General features: G+C 47.1%; 4 non-coding genes across 4 annotated transcripts; 2 read left to right on the plus strand and 2 right to left on the minus strand.

Moving 5' to 3' along the window:
- Positions 1–2,029: 2,029 nt before the first annotated feature.
- On the plus strand, positions 2,030–2,101 carry TRNAW-CCA (transfer RNA tryptophan (anticodon CCA)). Its single transcript has one exon. It is a non-coding gene; the product is annotated as a tRNA-Trp (tRNA).
- Positions 2,102–2,390: 289 nt separating this feature from the next.
- Positions 2,391–2,462, minus strand: TRNAQ-CUG (transfer RNA glutamine (anticodon CUG)). The gene has a single exon. It is a non-coding gene; the product is annotated as a tRNA-Gln (tRNA).
- Positions 2,463–3,186: 724 nt separating this feature from the next.
- On the plus strand, positions 3,187–3,258 carry TRNAD-GUC (transfer RNA aspartic acid (anticodon GUC)). The gene has a single exon. It is a non-coding gene; the product is annotated as a tRNA-Asp (tRNA).
- Positions 3,259–20,254: 16,996 nt separating this feature from the next.
- On the minus strand, positions 20,255–20,336 carry TRNAS-UGA (transfer RNA serine (anticodon UGA)). The gene has a single exon. It is a non-coding gene; the product is annotated as a tRNA-Ser (tRNA).
- Between the last annotated feature and the right edge of the window lie 1,074 nt (positions 20,337–21,410).

The following is a 21,410-nucleotide window of genomic DNA, read 5'->3' on the forward strand; positions in this document are numbered from 1 at the left end:
CAACGGCCATCCCAAGGGTGGGGGCCGTTGCAGGGAGCGGTGCTCTGTCTCCGCGAGCGGGCCGGTTGCCGGGGACGCGATCGGGCCGTTGCTAAGGCCGCGGTCGCGTCTCTAAGGTCCCGGCGGCCGGCGAGGAGAACGCCGCCATTACTCCACCACTCGCGCATGCGCAGTGATCGCGCGAGTGAAGGAGCCAGCCAGGAGAGTCGCGCGAGAGGTAGGGAGAGATTGCGGCGGCCATTAGGGGTTAGTGTAGGTGCAGGAAAGACATGCACGCGGCCCCAATGTTATTGCAGGCGCCCAGGGACTACAATTCCCATAGTGCTTAGCGAGGGAGGCACCAGGTGCCTCATAGGAGCCAATAGGGCTGCAGGACGGTCAGGAGAGCAAGTGGATATATTTTCGCGGGCAGAGAGCCTGCGAGTCAGTCAGAGGAAGGGGCAGACAAGGGAAGGAGGTAGGGTACCACAGAGAGGTACCCTGTACTAGGCCAGCACCCCCTTGGCCCAAGGAGATACGGCCCTAGTTAACCCTGGATTCCCCAGTAGTGTGAGTGTTGCCAGGGATAGCCTTAGGTTAGGGACCCTGTCACTTATGGTAGTCAGAGCTGGGGAATAGCCAGGGATAAAGGGGGCTGAGGTTAGTCTGCAGACGCATTGCGGCAGGCTTTCGGTGAATTAGTGGCACGAGACAGCTGGGGGGTTCATAGCGGTAACCAGTCCGGGGAGCCATAGCCCAGGGTCCGTGTTGCGAGTGACGAGGCAACTGGGGGGGTTCATAGCGGTAACCAATCCGGGGAGCCATTGCCCAGGGCGGCGTTGCGCGTAGTACGAGGCAACTGGGGGGGTTCATAGCGGTAACCAATCCGGGGAGCCATGGCCCAGGGCCCGTATTATGAGTAGGGTGGGTACAAGACCTACCTATATAGGATAGGCAACCCCGAATGCCCTAGGAGATTGACCCTTAAGCCACTTAAGGATGCTGTGCTATAGGGATGGCCTATAGTGCAGGGTGTGTCACGTTGCTGTATCGTTAGAGAGGGACTCAGCGGATGCTGCGGTTCCAGTGTTCGGACCCACGTTGGGGTCACAGAGAATATCGCCAGGATAGGATCAGACGGATTCATCACGCGTCTGACCCTTTGTGAAGCGTTGCTGATCTGAGCACTGGAGTGCTCGGCAGGTATCTACAGTTCTAAGTGCACCACCGGGCCCTTAGCTTAATAGTGACTGCGCAGTCACCCATTGACTCTGCAAGAGTGCGGGACATTGGGTGGGGTTCTTTGGACACTGGGTGGGATCACCTAGTGTGGGGGAATCGTCCTGCGAGACGTCACGGTTAGTGTCTCCTCCTGAGAGGGACACAGGTTATGTTATGAATGTGATGTGTCATATTACATGTTAGTAAAGTCCTTAGTTATTATACCCCATTGTGTATGTGATCATTGTGTTTGTCCTGCGAGGATCCACTCCCCCTCTGGTGGGAGCCATCGCAGGTGGAGGCGCTGCATCGTGTAAGTGAATACCCATAGTGTTGGGTTATACCCCAGGTTCCCCGTGGCGGAAGCTCAGCCCTCCTGTGAGCCAACAGGTAACGCACCACACCTGAGTAACCTTGTATGTTCCTACACCTCCACAGTATAATCTGCGATTGGGGGGGGGGAAACCCGTTACACTTACTGTACAACACACAAAAATTATCCCATCAAAAACCCTGTTTGTTCCAGCAAAGTGTCACTTCAAAAAATGATGAATTAAAAATTCCTTAAATAAATAGCTTGGTTGTTAACAAACTCTACTTTTGCCTTTTTTTTGTAACACACGTGAAAAACACTCATTCAAATTATAACACAGCCTCACACAAATTAAACAGTGAAATTAGAAATTGTTCAAATCACAATCATATGAATGAACTCTTAAGTAATGACTTTTTGTTAAGCAGCTAAGTCAGATGACACCATATAGAGAATTATAGACATGCATATCTTTTTCCGGGTACATATAAACTATTTTCAAATTGCTCTAGTAAAGACCTCGTGGCGCAACGGTAGCGCGTCTGACTCCAGATCAGAAGGTTGCGTGTTCAAATCACGTCGGGGTCAATAATTTTTATTTCCTAGAAAAGCTTAACCACTTAACTATATAAGTAAATGGACAATATTGGTTTGGTTTATAAGTTGGCATTGTTTGTGAATTCATGTTAGTATAGCATGACTACATGTCCTAGAAAGTCTTCAATAAGACATAAACATTTAACAAACACACCCTCTACCCTGTTTAGACAGCGTTTTCTGTTTCTACGATGGGCCGGCTAGTCCAGACCGCTAGAGACACTGGATTTTGCCATCTAAGAAAGAAAAAAAAAAATCAATAAAGCACTAAAAAAAGAAAAGGTCCCACCGAGATTTGAACTCGGATCGCTGGATTCAGAGTCCAGAGTGCTAACCATTACACCATGGAACCTATTGACTAGGCATCACAATGCCAGATGTATAATGTACGAGTTCAATGTTTTCATTATTTTCATTACTATATAGAAATATAAGAACTGTTGTCCTGTTGTCCTGTTGTCCTGTTGTCCTGTTGTCCTGTTGTCCTGTTGTCCTGTTGTCCTGTTGTCCTGTTGTCCTGTTGTCCTGTTGCCCTGTTGCCCTGTTGCCCCTGGGAATTCTAATGAACACTCATCTCTCCAATTAACCAAACAGAATTGAAGCTGACTGCTGCACATTAAAAAGTCACGTTAAAAAGCTTCAGTTAGATACCTTAACATATATCTATGCAGTGAATCCAAACAAGGAACATCCTGCCTAAGCATTACCTTAATATACAGATTTAGAAAATTGTTACCTTTTTATAAGGGTCTTATTTACTTAAAATACATAAAACCACAAAGACCAAAGAGACAGCCTTGTGATTGGTATCTGGTTATTGCATTTCTTCCATGGTTTCAAATAACTAATCGAATTAACCTCCCCATAAACATGCTGTGAATTACAACAAAGCAGACAAACAGGTGCTGCATCCTGTCAAGTGGGGATTGTAGTCCTGATTCTGCAAAAGACGCTGGACCACATGACCCAGAAACCCTTCAATAAAAAAAATGCAACCAAAATGTTAGCAGCCATCCTTTAGAGCCATACTCTCATGTGTGTGTAAATGAGAAATTTACTGAGGGTTGCATAGCAAGTCCTCGTTAGTATAGTGGTCAGTATCCCCGCCTGTCACGCGGGAGACCGGGGTTCAATTCCCCGACGGGGAGGCTCTATTTTTTTTTTTCATTACCCTTCATTTTAACTCCATTATACCTGATCTACGTGAGGATAATATTGGGTTTTATTTCTTTTTACAAAATCAATTTACTGTATATGTTGTATTCAATATAAGCATAGCGATATGTGAAGTTGTATTATATTCATTGTATGTTACTTTATTGATCATTTACATTTTGGATCAGATCTCAGGAACAGGTGTGGCAGTGTCACAGACACGTGGGGGGGGTTGTAGCAGATCATAATGAGAGAGAAGAGACTCATAAATAGATTTGCTGTTATCAGATGCAAAAGGGAGTCTAAGGGCCGTTCTATAGTGGCGGGGCGCGCTACGCCGTGCGTGGGCACGGCACTTATAAAGGGCTGAGGTTATTTATTTATTTATTTATAAAATATTTTACCAGGAAGTAATACATTGAGAGTTACCTCTCGTTTTCAAGTATGTCCTGGGCACAGAGTAAAACAAATAATACATGGTTACAAATACAGTTACATAAATGAACAAGGTATACATTTATATACAAGACATTGCATGCACAGTTAAAGAAAATATATATTATGAGCGTATGAAACAGTTACAGACCAGATTAAAGTGTGAGACAGCCTTAGATTTGAAAGAACTTAAGCTGGTGGTGGATATGAGAGTCTCTGGTAGGTTGTTCCAGTTTTGGGGTGCACGGAAGGAGAAGGAGGAACGTCCGGATACTTTGTTGAGTCTTGGGACCATGAATAGTCTTTTGGAGTCTGATCTCAGGTGATAGGTACTGCATGTGGTAGGGGTGAGGTTAGTCAGCCCTTCTATACAAGGGCCGCGCGCGCACGGCAGGGAGAGGGGAGCCGACAGCGGCAAAGACGGGAAAATAATCTTTTCGCGCCGCTACCGGCACTGAATGTGTGTGTTTGTGTGTATATATAAGCAGTGTTCGACAATTAATGATAACCACACGCCCGTGGCGTGTGGATTTAGGCCGCTGGCGAGTGGATTTAGGCCGCTGCTGCGGCTCTATGAATTCCCCTGCTCGCGCCAATTTTTTTTTTTTTAATAAATAAATAAGTAATCTCCCTCCCTGATTGGCCTGACGCGAGGAAGAGGGCCGGCTGGCAGCTCTGGGTCAGCCCCTCCCCCTGCACCCGATGCCAGCTTGCTGCCCGGGGCGGGATGTAGGCTGGGAGGGGGGGGTCCCCGGATGTAGGCTGGGAGGGGGGGTCCCCGGATGTAGGCTGGGAGGGGGGGTCCCCGGATGTAGGCTGGGAGGGGGGGGTCCCCGGATGTAGGCTGGGAGGGGGGGGGTCCCCAGATGTAGGGAGGGGGGGCCCCGCAGCTGCTGCCCAGGGCTGGAAGACAAGGTAGGTGCTTCCCCTCTGTCCCACGCTCCTTTGGCACCTGCGCGGGCAGGGTAATAGGAGCGGGGAAGAAGGGAAGCAGCCTGGCAGGAGGTAGAGGGAGGGGGGTGCGTGTGCGCATGCACTGGGGGGGGTAAGGGGGTTTTGGCAAGGTTCCCGGCCACGTTTCCCATCGGGGAGGTTGGTGTGGCCGTGCGGCTGTTCCCTGCTGGCCTCCGATCCCCCCCCCCCCCCCGCAACTAATGCCGACCTCCTGTCTGGCTGCCTGACCTCCCCAAAATGGCTGCCTGACCTCCCCAAAATGGCTGCCTGACCCCCCTCTTGGCTGCACCGTGCGCCTGTCCGGCTGTCCCCCCGCTGGTCCCCGATCCTCCCGCTTGCCCCCTGCCCCCACCCACGCTGGCCCCCGATCCTCCCGCTGGCCTTCCGATCCTCCCGCTGGCCACTCGACCACGTGTGGAGCAGCATGTGGAGGACAAGCAGGCCCTGGAGGAACAGGTAGGCCCCCTCCCTTCCAATAAATACCAACCCAGTCACCCACCCAGTGAGTGTGTCTGTGAGTGTGTGTGGGTGTGTGTGTGTGTTTGTATTTGTGTGTCTGTGAGTGGGTGTCTGTGAGTGTGGGTGTCTGTGAGTGTGGGTGTCTGTGTGTGGGTGTCTGTGAGAGTGGGTGTCTGTGAGAGTTGGGTGTCTGTGAGTGGGTGAGTGTGTCTGTGAGGGTGTGTGTCTGTGGGTGTGGGTGTCTCTGGGTGTGTGTGTCTGTGGGTGTGTGTGTCTGAGTGTCTGTGAGTGTGGGTGTCTGTGAGTGTGGGGGTGTGTTTGTGGGTGTATTTGTGTGTCTGTGAGTGTGGGTGTGTCTGTGAGTGTGGGTGTGTGTCTGTGCGTGTGGGTGTGTGTCTGTGAGTGTGGGTGTGTGTCTGTGAGTGTGGGTGTGTGTCTGTGTGTGTCTGTGAGTGTGGGTGTGTCTGTGTGTGTGTGCCTGTGAGTGAGTGTGAGTGTCTGTAAGTGTGTATGTGTCTGTGAGTGTATGTGTCTGTGAGTGTATGTGTCTGTGAGTGTATGTGTCTGTGAGTGTATGTGTCTGTGAGTGTGTGTCTGTGAGTGTGTGTCTGTGAGTGTGTGTGTCTGTGAGTGTGTGTGTCTGTGAGTGTGTGTGTGTGTGTGTGTGTGTGTGTGTGTGTGTGTGTGTGTGTGTGTGTGTGTGTGTGTGTGTGTGTGTGTGTGTGTGTGTGTGTGTGTGTGTGTGTGTGTGTGTGTGTGTGTGTGTGTTTGAGTCTGAGTGTATGTGAGTGTTTGTGTGTGTTTGAGTCTGTGAGTGTATGTGTCTGTGAGTGTATGTGTCTGTGAGTTAGTGTTTGTGTGAGTGAGTGTTTGTGTGTGTTTGTGTGTGTGTTTCTGTCTGAGTGTATGTGAGTGTTTGTGTGTGTGTGTGCGTGTGTGTTTGAGTCAGAGAGTGTATGTGTCTGTGAGTGTGTGTGTGTGTCTGTGAGTGTGTGTCTCCCTGTGTCACCCTCTCCCTGTGTCACCCTCTCCCTGTGTCACCCTCTCCGTGTCACCCTCTCCCTGTGTCACCCTCTCCCTGTGTCACCCTCTCCCTGTGTCACCCTCACCCTTTCCCTGTCGCCCTCACCCTCTCCCTGTCACCCTCACCCTCTCCCTGTCGCCCTCACCCTCTCCCTGTGTCGCCATCTCCCTGTGTCACCCTCTCCCTGTGTCACCCTCTCCCTGTCACCCTTTCCCTGTCGCCCTCGCCCTTTCCCTGTCGCCCTCGCCCTTTCTCTGTCGCCCTTTCTCTGTCACCCTCTCTCTGCCGCACTCTCTCTGTCTTTGTCTCTCATTCTCTCTGTGTTTATGTTCTCTCTATCCCTCTGTGTCTCTCTCGTTCTGTGTGTCTCTCGTTCTCTGTGTGTCTTTCTCTCTCTGTGTCTCTCTCTCTCTCTCTCTGTCTCTCTCTCTCTCTCTGTGTGTCTCTCTCTCTGTGTGTGTCTCTCTCTCTGCGTCTCTCTCTCTCTTTCTGCGTCTCTCTTTCTGCGTCTCTCTTTCTGTGTCTCTCTCTGTCTCTTTCTCTGTGTCTCTTTCTCTCTCTCTCTGTCTCTCTCTATCTCTGTCTCGCTCTCTCACACTCTGGATCTCTTATTTACCCTATATATCTTAACTGCCCTATACTACACCGAAATAACCTACACTGCTTTATTCCAGCTCTGACTCAAGCTTCACACGGAAGACATCGGAACCCCCCTGTGACAGGGTAAATAAAAACCAACAGTTATATGCCTGGAAAACCTATGTCTAGTCTGCAGTGCAGCACTGACTAGGTTAAACTTCAGCTGCGAACCTCAGGACAATTAGTTGGATCCCAGCTGCCTAATCAAGGTGTGTTAAAACCCAGGTTGTAGACACATGGAGCTTGCTGTTGATGAGAGAGGAGTAAGCTGCTAAAGTGATTCCTGAAAACAAGGTCTGAGTAGCAAAGTAGTGAAACTGTGAACTGTCTGTCCCCTGCATAGAAAAAGGGTAGCTGCATATATATATATAAACTGTCTGCTAAAGAGAAACTGTTTTGTTCGGTTTGCTGAAGGAAAAGCCATTTTCGTTTGTTGCTGAAAAAGAGCTATTTTTGTTTTGTGTGCTGTATATTTTTCAAGGCAAAATAAAGCAGCCTTGTCAAGAAACCCACGTGTGTAGTTGCATGTACCCTGCAACATACAGTATGGTTGTCAAGAAGTGAGATTTGATTATTTTTTTTTTCAAAAGGCTCCTGCAGTTAAAGGGCCACACACACACACACACACAAGAATGGAAGAAATGTTGAAAGCGTTTCTGTGCGAGCAGGCCCGGCTGCAAGCGGAGAGAGATGAAAGACAACAGACAGCACAGGATGAGCGGATTGCCAAGCTGCTGACCCAAATCCAAGGGTCTGCCGGTGCAGAACTGGCCAGCAGACCCCCGATACTCCTGAGGAAAATGGCTCCGAATGAGGATCCAGAGGCTTTTTTACTAACATTTGAAAGAGTCGCTGAAGCTCAGGGCTGGGCTGCAGATCGCTGGGCAACTGCTTTGGCCCCGCTCCTTATAGGTGAAGCCCAGGCCTCATATCAGGGCCTCCCTGCAGATCAGGCAATGGACTACCGACAAGTAAAATCCGCCATACTGGATCTCTTAGGTCTGACCCCAGAGACCTACCGGCAGCAGTTCCGGAACATGAAGTACACCGCTAAGATGAGACCCCGGGTCCTCGCTCAGCGATTATTGGACTTGTGTATGCACTGGATACAACCCGAGGAGTGCACTAAGGAGGCAATTCTTGAGCAGGTGGTTTTGGAACAATTTCTACAAGTAATACCCCCTCCCGCACGCTCGTGGGTAAAACGCCACGCTGCTGAAACCCTAGCTTTGGCGGTCCGACTCGTGGAGAACTTCCTTGGGGCTGAGCAGCAGGAGAGTGTCCTGGACCCGACTCCATCGGCACTTGCGGATGCCCAAAGATGGAGGTCGGATCAATGGGGAACCTACGGCCCGTCACGGAACCGCCAAGTCCAAAGGAAGGAGCAGTCGTTCCAGCAAGGACGGAGTCCAAATGCTGGTCCCCGCAGAGACCCTCATCTCCTTCCGGATGTCGGCTCGTCGCAAAGTGAGAGGAACTTCCGAGGACGTCGCCCACAGGACCCACCAGATACCTGGTCCCAGTAACCGATCCAGCAGAGCGCTATCCACAGCCCCCTCCTGCGAGGGAACCCTCTCCATGTTCTGCATGCGGAGAACAAGGCCACCGGTATGTGGACTGTCCACTGATGGATTGTTCATTCAGCAGAACCGTCACATCGGCTTTTTCTGGAGAAAATTACAAGCCCTGGCTACTTCCAGTCCTGATTGGGGAAAAACCGTCCAGGCCCTTGTAGATTCGGGCTCTGGGAAAACTCTGGTCCTCCAGGAACTGTTACCGTCCAATGTGTGTTCTTTTGACTCCCCATGGAGCATAGAATGTATTGTGACAAACGCCCCCTCTTTTGTAGCGCTGACGTCTGTCTGGGTTCTTCCCGACACAGTCTTCTAGGGTTAATTATACAACAAACAGGAACATGCAAAGTATTACGTTGCTTAACTCAGGCTTCTGCCTGCTTTATTTTCATCCAAGTAAGGTACTGCAGCTTTAACAAGTGTAGATTAGAGTTACTCAGATACTTTCATTCAGCAGTTCTCATTTCAGTGTTATAGTATTTCCCACACTGTTATTTCAAGTAAAAAGAAACCAAATTATAAACAAAATCCTATCCCTTTCAGGGATCTAACTACACATCAGAATCAGTCTCTCTAACAGCTGCTGGCCATTAGTTGGTTCCCCAGCTTAAAACAATGCCCTCTCCTTTAGGGTCACTTAGATACAGCACAGTCTTTCAGCAACAGCAGTAAACATTTGTTTTTGTCTTATCTGTTCGTGGTGGGAACTCGGTCCCAAGTGTCCAGGCAAATCCTCTGGTACTGTGATACTTGGAGGGGCCGTCCACCCCGAAACTGGAAACAGGGGAGCAGCGATACTCCCAGCCTCCAGGCTCTAAGGAGAGAGAGTGAAATGCAAAACCTCTCTGTTCTAAATACCTGTGCATGTGATTAGAAGAGCAGGTGAGGGAGAACTAGAGCCATTGTAATCTGTGGTCTGGATTTTCCATCCAGCTGCCTGAGTTAATGGGAAGCTGTGGAACGGATCATTTTTAACTATTCCTGCACTTTCTGACCTAAAATGAAGCTGCCTAACATCTTTGGACTATGTCACATATCCCCTCCCCAGCTCACACCTACTGGGGTGAGTGGCCATGGACCTCACTGGGGTGAGCGTCCTACCTGAAATACTTGAGCTAACTCCTCAGTACAACATTAAGTATTCACATGACACGAATATGAACTTTTTCCACGGCAATTATGGACAATAGGTTTCGTCATAAGAGACTATACTTGGCAAACATATTTTGTTGCTCTCTATTAGGGAACTATTTTGAAAAATAAGTGTCTAGCACACATTCTTACAACCCAGGATATGTTAAATATATTCACAAAACCAGACAATTTCTATTACCTCCCTGAGTTTTTCTTCTCTAGAATATGAACCTCATTATATATTTACCAACTGAAAAGAGCATTTTTTTATTTTTTATTGTAAGCTACCACTTTTTTTTTTTTATATATATACTACAGCCTTGTAATCTTAAGGGCCATCAACCCTGTATATTAATTTGTAGTTTAGCTACATTTTCAACACAGAGAACCAATATAACATTGTAATATTGACAAAATGCTTATTCTAGAGGCCTAATATACCTTAACTACAATAGCTTATTTGCATAGTTAAGTGTCCGTGACATAGTCCACACGTGTAATAACAAAAAAATATCAGTCAATTCCCCAAACACATTTTTTTTTTTCTTTGACTTCCAGTCCATTACATTCCCTGACTTTATTTCATAGGCCGCTGCAACCTGCAAATGACTGGACTGTTTCTTTAGCTTCTGACGGAACTCTGGGGCCGGATAGTCTTTGTCTTTATATTGTGGCCCAGGGTGGCGAGATCCGGAAAAATTCAAGGCCAGCGTTGACCTTCGTCGCTTTTGCTTTGCAACCTTTGAACCTTTATGGTACTTCTTACTGCCATGTATTTTCTCACGACCATCACTCTCAGAGATTTGGGATTTCCCCTCTGGGGCAATTATATGGTACTTAGAAGATGAAGCACTGATTACCTTGATGGGGCTCTCACTAACTCCAGCTGTACCCTGTGGCATTTTACCTTTGCAGCCGGCAGGCATGTAGTCTTGGGCCTCTCTTTCCTGAGGCCTACATTTATTCAGGCGAAAGTACCGCTGGATAACCAGTGACGCCTTTCTCAGGGTTTGATAGCGAATCCTGTTCTGTGTCATCCTAGTCAGAGACTGGATTTTTATAGTTGCTCCTTTCATAATGAGGAACCTGTTTCGTACCATGCGGGCACGGTAGAATGATTGAAGAACACAGGCTGCTTTATTCCGGCGATTAAACTGATGAATTTTCATCCCTCTGTAGGCAGCCTGTAGGATGATAGTTGCGGCGCGTTTACGCCAATAATTTTCTCTTTCCCTTCTTCCTTGGATAAGAGCTTTGCAGTGCTTCTGAATTATTCTAATGCTTTTCTCCTTTTTCAAAATGTTTAGTTCCTCCACGAGAGAATTCTGTTTTGTGCATACATGTCGCAATTCTGTTCTCAGAGCGTACATTTATTCCTGGTGCTGGCTCTGAGTATGCATCAATGCATTCTGTAGTGCTTCCTGCACTTCTAATTTTTCCTGAGTCAACTGTTTCTTTACTTTTTCTGCTTGGACAGTCAAATCTGAATTTTCCAATTTCAGACTCTCATTTTCTTGCTTTACAGTCTCTAACTCACTTAGGGCAATCTCATGGGTTTACTTTAACATTCCCAGCTCTGTGTTCAGACCGTGGCCCTCCAGGCGTGAGTTTTGCACCTCTGTGCTGAGTGCGTGAACCTCTTGTAGAGCTTTCCCGTATTTCTGTTTTAGGATAGTAATTACGGTGTTGGCCTTTTCCAGACTTGTCGTCACCTCTTCCAGCTCGCTCCGTAAGAGAGACTCTGTTTTCTTCAAAGCCTCGTGCTCTTGTAAAGCTGGAAGTATACACCTCTGTAACTCGGCGTTCGCTTCTCGCACCTTATTGTTAGATTTTTGCTCCATCTTCCAACATTCTCGCTCCTTCCCCAAATCCTGCCACAGGACTTCATAATCATGGCGGGCAGCTTGGAGTGCAGAGACCAAAGCCTCTTTATCCTGGTTCAAGGATTCAGCTTCCCTTTGCTCCTCCTTTTCCTTTGCCACTGTTCCCGTGACAATTCTGCCGGTCCCTCCGGTCTGCAGCACATCTCGGCGCCTTTCTGACGCATGTCCTGACAGCGCAGGTTCAAGTGGCTCGGTCACTTCCCCTGTGACTTGAGGAACAGTTTTCTTTTTCTTCTTCTTTCTTTTTGCTTTATTAGCTCCAGAGATATCAGTGGTACTGGGCACACACTCACTGGTATCAGCTTCCACATCTTGCTTGCACTCACTTTAGCAAAAGGCATTAGCTTTACAAACAGCACTTGCTAGATGCAATTTTTCTTCAGCAAAACATTTTGGTTTTCTGTTTGGGTTCAGGGTGCTATTGCATCCACACTTCGCACATTCTCTGTGTATGCTAGAAGCACAACTGATATACACAGTGGGACAGACTTTACTCATAGCATCTGTACTTTATCTTCGGCTGGGCGGCCATTTTAAACCCCCGCATTTATTTGCAAACCCACAGACTTTTTAGTGTCGACCCGCATTCCCCACCATATGTGACAAACGCCCCTCTTTTGTAGCGCTGACGTCTGTCTGGGTTCTTCCCGACACAGTCTTCTAGGGTTACTTATACAACAAACAGGAACATGCAAAGTATTACGTTGCTTAACTCAGGCTTCTGCCTGCTTTATTTTCATCCAAGTAAGGTACTGCAGCTTTAACAAGTGTAGATTAGAGGTACTCAGATACTTTCATTCAGCAGTTCTCATTTCAGTGTTATAGTATTTCCCACACTGTTATTTCAAGTAAAAAGAAACCAAATTATAAACAAAATCCTATCCCTTTCAGGGATCTAACTACACATTAGAATCAGTCTCTCTAACAGCTGCTGGCCAACTAAACTGGTTCCCCAGCTTAAAACAATGCCCTCTCATTTAGGGTCACTTAGATACAGCACAGTCTTTCAGCAACAGCAGTAAACATTTGTTTTTGTCTTATCTGTTCGTGGTGGGAACTCGGTCCCAAGTGTCCATGCAAATCCTCTGGTACCGTGATACTTGGAGGGGCCGTCCACCCCGAAACTGGAAACAGGGGAGCAGCGATACCCCCAGCCTCCAGGATCTAAGGAGAGAGAGTGAAATGCAAAACCTCTCTGTTCTAAATACCTGTGCATGTGATTAGAAGAGCAGGTGAGGGAGAACTAGAGCCATTGTAATCTGTGGTCTGGATTTTCCATCCAGCTGCCTGAGTTAATGGGAAGCTGTAGAACGGATCATTTTTAACTATTCCTGCACTTTCTGACCAAAAATGGGGCAGAAAGCTGCCTAACATCTTTGGACTATGTCACAGTATACACAGCGATGTAAAACCTTATCCGACAGCCAAAATCCGGCTACAGGTGAAAGGTCCGGAGGCTTACCTCGAAGTAGGAGTCGCTCCTTGGTTACCTGCCCCCGTTGTGCTCGGTCGGGACTGGCCTTTCTTTGCGGACCTAATGGCCCCAGTCTTTTACGAAGAACCTCCTTCTGGGGCTCAGGAGAACCCTGGCAAACTGTTCCCCTTTTCGGCAGACCTTTTTTTCCATTAGACACCAGGTTAAAAAGACTCGGAAGCAAAGACGCTTGGACAAACAGGACTGGTTGCAGAAATCTGGGTCTCAAGGTGACCATTCTAGTAGTCAGAGGTCACAAGTGATGGCTGGGGATGGCCAAAGGGAGGGGGATATGGGCCCTGGAGATTTACCAGACCTGTACCTCCCTGACTTTCGCCAGAAGCAAAGGGAAGACCCAGTCCTTGCGAGACAGTATGACAAGGTGGTGAAAATTGATGAACAGATTTTAGATGCACAGGGGGTGATAGTATTCCCCCATTTTGAGCTATCAAAGGATATCCTATATAGGGTGAATAGGCAGACACAAACAGGGGAGGTCACCAGACAGATATTGGTTCCCAAGGCGTTTGTTAAATCTGTGTTCACTCTAACCCATACTGTCCCTTGGGGTGGTCACCTGGCCAGGGATAAAACATTGGACCGTATTTCATCCCGATTCTATTGGCCAGGGATGCATAGTGATATTGCTAAGCTATGTGCAGCATGTCCGGAGTGCCAGCTAACTAGTTAAAAAGGACAAAAACCAGCCCCTTTGGTTCCTCTACCCTTGGTGTCAGTTCCCTTTGAGAGGATTGGGGTAGACTTGGTAGGACCTCTAGAACCTTCTGCGAAAGGACACAGGTTTATCCTTGTAATAGTGAACTATGCAACAAGGTATCCTGAGGCGTTCCCCCTGAGAACAGCAACGGCGAAGCAAGTAGCCAACAAGTTGTTGGAACTGTTCTCACGGGTTGGACTTCCCCAGGTTATGTTGACAGACCAAGATACAAATTTCATAGCTAAACTGATGCAGGATGTCTTAAAGTTACTAGAGGTCAAGTCTGTTCGGACATCGGTCTACCATCCACAGACTGACGGATTGGTGGAAAGATTTAACCGAACTCTAAAAGGGATGCTGAGGAAATTTGTAGACTCCGAAAAGAGAGCCTGGGATGTACTTCTCCCTTTTCTGCTGGTTACAGTGCGGGAAGTTCCCCAGGCCTCCACTGAATTTTCTCCATTTGAATTGCTCTATGGCCACCAACCCTGGGGTATCCTAGACCTCCTAAAGGAGTCCTGTGTGGAACAGCAGTCCCCTTCTAAGAATACCCTGCAATATGTACTAGACCTTAGGAAGCGCCTAGATGTGGTCGGCCATTTTGCCAGGGAGAATCTTAGATCAGCCCAGGACAGTCAGGAGAGACATTACAATCAGAATGCTCGCATGAGAGTGTTTCACCCAGGAGACCAGGTGATGTTATTGTTACCCAGTTGCGAGAGTAAACTCCTGGCCAAATGGCAGGGCCCATTCGAAGTACTCCGCCGTACGTGTGATGTGTATTACGAGATCGCTCAACCAGGGTCCAGGAAGGGTAAACAAATTTACCATGTGAACTTGCTGAAACCCTGGAAGATGCAGCGGTCTCTATTCATCCACCCGGTGGAGGAGGAAACGGACTTGGGTCCTCAGCCTCCACGGGAGAACATCGTGAGTGACGATAAAATCCCAATGGGTAAACAGTTGTCTTCTGAACAAAAAGGGGACTTGTTAGCAATAATTATACAATTCCAGGATGTTTTTTCTGACTTACCAGGACAAACTAACTTAATTTCCCATGCAATCAAGACAGCACCTGGGGTAAAAGTATGTTCTTGTCCTTATAGGTTGCCTGAAAGTCGTAGGGCTCTGGTAGAGAAGGAGGTACAAAAAATGTTACACTTAGGAGTGATTGAGGAATCATGCAGTGAGTGGTGTAGTCCACTAGTTATGGTCCCTAAACCCGATGGGAAGGTAAGATTTTGTGTGGACCTCCGAAAGGTCAATGCGGTATCCAAGTTTGACACATATCCGATGCCAAGGGTGGACGAATTAATTGACGCCCTTGGTAAAGCGGAATATTTATCCACGTTGGACTTGACAAAAGGATACTGGCAAATACCCTTAGAGGAAAAGTCCAAATGCAAAACAGCCTTTGCCACTCCCATGGGTTTATACCAGTTTGTGACAATGCCATTTGGACTGCATGGAGCCCCAGCCACATTTCAGAGACTCATGGATAAGGTACTGAGGCCCCATAGGACTTATGCCGCAGAATACCTAGATGACATTGTCATTTATAGTAAACACTGGCGGGCCCATCTAAATAGGCTGAAAGCGGTCCTCAAATCTCTGAGAGAGGCAGGGCTCACAGCCAACCATAAGAAATGTGCCTTGGGTAAAGCAGAAACCAAATATTTAGGGTATGCAGTGGGAGGTGGAAAAGTAAGGCCACTAGCCGACAAGGTAGCTGCCCTGAAAGACGTTTCGACCCCCCAAACAAAAATGCAGGTACGCTCTCTGCTGGGTTTAGAAGGGTAGTACCGGCGGTTCATCCTCAACTATTCGGAAGTGGCAGCCCCTTTAACGGACCTCACAAAAAAGTGTGCCCCTACACAAGTGGTGTGGTCAAGGGATTGTCAGAGAGCCTTTGAGGACATAAAAAGGTGTCTATCAGAGGGTCCCATCCTTAGAAGCCCAGACTTCAACAGCCCTTTTATAGTGCAAACAGATGCATCAGAGATAGGGCTAGGGGCAGTGTTGTCACAACAGTTTGAGGGAGTTGAACATCCTATTCTTTTCCTGAGTAGGAAATTGTTCCTAAGGGAAAAAAATTACTCAGTGATTGAGAAAGAGTGCCTCGCAGTAAAGTGGGCAATCGAGGCTTTGAGGCATTACCTGGCAGGAGTCCATTTTACTTTGGTGACGGATCATGCTCCACTGAAATGGTTAAATAGCATGAAGGATTCCAATGCTAGATTGACTAGGTGGTATATGGCCCTCCAACCCTTCTCATTTGAGATTCAGCATAGGCCGGGAAAAGAGAACGCAAATGCTGACTTCTTTTCTAGAGAAGGGGTGGATGGTCGGGCTTCAGCCGTGCGTAGCCCCAGCCACACACTAACAGGGAAGGAATGTGACAGGGTAAATAAAAGCCAACAGTTATATGCCTGGAAAACCTATGTCTAGTCTGCAGTGCAGCACTGACTAGGTTAAACTTCAGCTGGGAACCTCAGGACAATTAGTTGGATCCCAGCTGCCTAATCAAGGTGTGTTAAAACCCAGGTTGTAGACACATGGAGCTTGCTGTTGATGAGAGAGGAGTAAGCTGCTAAAGTGATTCCTGAAAACAAGGTCTGAGTAGCAAAGTAGTGAAACTGTGAACTGTCTGTCCCCTGCATAGAAAAAGGTAGCTGCATATATATAAACTGTCTGCTAAAGAGAAACTGTTTTGTTCGGTTTGCTGAAGGAAAAGCCATTTTCGTTTATTGCTGAAAAAGAGCTATTTTGTTTTGTGTGCTGTATATTTTTCAAGATAAAACAGCCTTCTCTAGAAACCCATGTGTGTAGTTGCATGTACCCTGCAACACCCCCCCTAACCCAGAAGAAAGGTAGGGAACACCTCCCCTCCAATGTATAACATTGCGGGAATGAGGGTACCTGGACATTGAGGGACTGCGGATCAGGTAAGATCCCAGGCGGGATTGCTGCTTTAGATATTGTGAAGCGGGGACGACCAGACACAGGTTAAGGGGTTCAGGAAACTAGACATTCACACCAGGCTTTTATTTCTAGATCCGACATTTACACACACACACACACACACACACACGTAACAAAGACTAATTGTAGTATAATGTAATACAATAAATTCATTTATGTCAAAAACAAATGTTGTTCTGATTAGGAATTTATTAAATGTATTTTATTTATATATTTTATTTTAAAGCGGGGTTGGGGGCGGGACTAGGGGCGGGGTTGGGGGCGGGACTAGGTGGCGAGTAGATTTTTTGGTTGGGCGAGTAGATTTTTGGGTGATTTGTCGAACACTGTATATAAGTATACTTACAAAAAGCATGCGGCACGTGTACACACCTTCGAACAGGCACGCGCGCTCGCACGGCCGCACACACTATAGTGGAGGATCAGAGATGGAGTAAGGGAAGGACATGCAGGGGGGTGATGTGAGGGAGATGGGACATGCAGGGGGGGTGATATGAGGGAGATGGGACATGAAGGGGGGTGATGTGAGGGAGATGGGACATGCAGGGGGGGCTGATATGAGGGAGATGGGACATGCAGGGGGGGTGATGTGAGGGAAATGGGACATGCAGGGGGGGTGATGTGAGGGAAATGGGACATGCAGGGGGGTGATGTGAGGGACATGCAGGGGGGTTGATGTGAGGGACATGGAGGGGGGGTGATGTGAGGGACATGGAGGGGGGGTGATGTGAGGGACATGCGGGGCGGTGATGTGAGGGACATGCGGGGGGAGGGTGATGTGAGGGACATGCAGGGGGGGTGATGTGAGGGACATGCAGGGGGGGTGTGATGTGAGGGAGATGCAGGGGTGGTTGATATGAGGGGTGCTGGTGGAGATTTGATGATGATGATTTTACCCGTGCGGCCCGATTTAAAAAATATATATATATATATATATATGTATTGGGGGTCTTTTAAAAATGTATTGGGTGTCTTTTTTTTAAATGTATTGCGGCGGTGGGGGTGTTTTAAAAATGTATTGGAGGGGGCGGGGTATTTTTATTATGTATTGCAGGGTGGGATTACATGTATTTAGAGGGGTGGGGTTTTTTGGTATGTTTTTTGTGGGGGGGATTGAGTGATAGTGGGTTAATTGACCGAAGGCAGGAGCGAGTGGAGAGGAGGAGAGGGAGGGAGTGAGTGAGGAAAAGAGGGAGTAAGAGTGAGACGCAGGGGAGATAAATACATGCGAGGTGGGAGGGGGAGGAGAGTGGGTAGAGGGTGGGAAATAGAGGTGGCTCGTGAGGGGTGAATTTAACCTAAGGCCGCGCTTATGGCCGCGCTTATAGTGCCGGCGACGCTGACGTTGCTATAAAAATCAAATTGAAGTGATGTCCGGCGATTGCGACCATGCCGCCGCGCTGTCTTGTCTTTCCAACTATAAGTGCATGCAACGCCGTCAATACATATGTTTGACACGACGTTGCCAGCACTATAAACGCAGCCTAATACAGCACCGACATTGTTTATTGCACTAAATCACGGCGGCACGCCGAAATCTACCCCAGCTGCCGCCAGTAACAACCGCGCGCCGCCGCGTTTCCCCCACGCACCCCCCCTCCGCTTCGCGCGCAATTTAAGTTTAAAACTTCAGCAATAAACAGTACAACACTGCCCCTCTGCTTCCCCGCACCCCCGCTTACCTTCATTTTATCTCCAGGGGTGTCGGGGAAGCCGGGGAAGCCGGGGAAGACGGGGAAGCCGGGCGCGCATGTTACTGTGACGTCACAGTGTGCCGCCACGCGCCGCGGCTACCCGCTTCCCAGCCGCATGCAGCCGGCGGTTTTTACTGCAATAAACAATGTCGCTACTGTATGTGTCAGCCAGATAGGAGTTCCCCGAGATTATTCGAAATTCTTCAAGGCTTCCTCCAAACAAAAATGGTTTGGAATCACTGATGTATGGTTTCGTATTAATACTCCAATAATTGGGGGGAAAAGCTTGAACATTGAAACTATACAGCTATATTAATCCACTCTGCGCCCTGCTTTAATAATGTTATTAAAATACAATAAAAGCTGCGTGATCGCCTGTTATAGGTGCGCAGAGAAATTGACTGATTCTGTCCACTCTCACTGCACGTCTCTTACAGACTGATGCAGCCCGGTAGGACCTACATAAAGAGAGTTCCATTCAGAAGGTTTCGGTGTTAAAAGTTCTGGTCTCCTGTGACACCCAGTGTTTTCCAACAGGAGTTCCCCAGGATTCCCTAAACCTAAAGGGTTTCCTGCAATTTTCAGGTCATTGTATCAAATCCAGAAGAATTTATAATGCAACTTATCACAGATGCAGTATTAAAGAGCGTTGGGGTTCTTTACAATGCGTTGATATCAGACGCGTTTTTTGAGAGGGTTGGGTTTCCCCAGAATTTCAAAATATAATTATAGGATTCCTTAACCAAAACAAAGTTGAACACCACTGCATTAAACCCGGTATATTATGCGGGTAAATTGACACATTGAATTCTAAAATGTAAAAGAAAATAAACAAATTATATATTTGAAAGAAAATTGCATTGTTTATGAAGGCATCTTTGTTGCAATAACATAATTAAAGGCAATAATAACAATAAGGTTCCACCGAGATTTGAATTCGGATCACTGGATTCAGAGTCCAGAGTGCTAACCATTACACCATTGATAATTCATGGGGTTGTGGGACAGCAGCAAACCTTCTACGCGTTTCGTTCAAAAGAACTTTATCAAGAAGTGCTGTGTGTACTAAAACTGACAATTTAAATACAGCTGATTTGCCTGATTTCGCGCCAAATGGTGACGTCACTGGACGTCTCTAACCAATGAAATGCATGATCTCCGCGCATGCGCGCGGCGCCAGAGTGCTAGGGATTCCCTGCTCATACCAGCCGTGCTCAATCACAGGATGTACGCCCCTCCGGGCGGTTCCAACGATGAGAGCACGCCTCTGACAGTCACAGGGAAACACCCACTCCTCTCCGCTCAGCGCATGCCAGGAATTCTGTTTGGTAGACTAGCTGGCATTCCTGATGCAGATGAGGGGCTACAGAAATGAGATCCCAGAGTTCTAATGCGCATGTGCCAACTAGCTGGGGGCATGTATCAAAATGTGTTCCCATGTTAGGGAGTGGCTACAGGTAATTGAAAACCAATCACTTGTACTTAATGTTAAGGATAGGGTTACAAAAGGTTTATAAACTGTTGTACACCCTTCATCCTTTGTCTTCTGATATCATCTTGATTATACCTGATTGCGAGAGAATTGCTATGCAACATACTTCTCATCCCCCATCCCCAAAGTAAGTGTACTTCTTGTCTTGTTACTGTATTATTTCGTGTGTTCACCTATCCAAAGGAATAAATATACTTTATTATATCTAAGCCTTGTTCAGTTCAAACCCAGTTATTTGGTGTAAATTACAACCTGTTATAAGCTATCGTCACAGTGACTTCCAGAGATCGCGACCAATCCGCCGCGCCGTCCTGTCGCTCCTATTATAAGCGCACGCGACGGCATCAATACATTTGTTTTGACGCGACGTTGCCAGCACTATAAACTCAGCCTGATATGTGTCAGCCAGATAGGGGTTCCCTGAGATTTTTCGAAATGCTTCAATGGTTCCTCCAAACAAAAAAGGTTGGGAATCACTGATGTATGGTTTCGTTTTAATAATCCAGTAACTGGGGGAAAAAAGCTTTCGTAGCCGGCAGGATTTGAACCTGCGCGGGGAAACCCCAATGGATTTCAAGTCCATCGCCTTAACCACTCGGCCACGACTACTTGATGTGAACTTTCAAACTGTACGGCTATATTAATCCTCTCTACAATATGTAGATTGCGTGGGACGACTGGATCTAGTCTATCACTAAAGATAATGAACAGATATTGAAAAAGTGACCATTTGTCAATGGATTAATGTTGAATAACTGCTGAACCAATAATCAGTGGTACATTCCAAACCAATTAGATATTAAATGTATTAATCCATGAGAAAATGTTTAAGCTCCCATTCTACGTTTAACCCCTTAGGCTATAACGTATCCATGGTAAATATCCAATGCATCTCTCTCTTGTTGAGGGTGTTGAGTCTATCACCCCCTCTAACCCATGGGGCAATGTATTCAATCCCAGTGAATTGGAAATTAGCAATGCCCCCTTTGGGACACTGCAAAAAGTGTCTTGATACCGGGTGTTCTAAATCTCTCTTTATTATTAGTCTAGCATGTTCTGCCATTCTGGTTTTGAGGGGCCTAATGATCCACCCTATATATTTTTTATTACATCCACAGGATATCATATATACCACGAAACTTGTGTGGCAATTGATAAATGTGGAAATTTTGTAATTAAATTTAGGGTAAATCATTTGAAATTGTTTGATAGATTTAGCATATTTACACAAACTACAACTTCCACCTGTGTAGAAACTAGAAGGAATATTCGATAAACGATCTGGTGCAGAAGAAAAAAGGTTGGAGGATAGCGAAGATGCCAATGTTCTGGCCTTTTTAAAAAACAAACTTAGGGCCTTCTTTAGTGACCATATCAAGGTCCGAATCTAGTTTTAAGGTATTCCAATATTTATGAACAATTGATTTGATTTGGTTCGCCTGACCATTGAAATTGTATTATATTCATTGTATGTTACTTTATTGATCATTTACATTTTGGATCAGATCTCAGGAACAGGTGTGGCAGTGTCACAGACACGTGGGAGGATAGTAGCAGATCATAATGAGAGAGAAGAAACTCATAAATAGATTTGCTGTTATCAGACTCACAAAGGTGGCGATAGAACCGCAAAAAGGAGTCCAAGGGCCGTTTTATAGTGGCAGGGCATGCTGCGCCATGCGT

The sequence above is a fragment of the Ascaphus truei genome, chromosome 6 (genome assembly GCF_040206685.1).
Source record: "Ascaphus truei isolate aAscTru1 chromosome 6, aAscTru1.hap1, whole genome shotgun sequence".
NCBI lineage: Eukaryota > Metazoa > Chordata > Amphibia > Anura > Ascaphidae > Ascaphus > Ascaphus truei.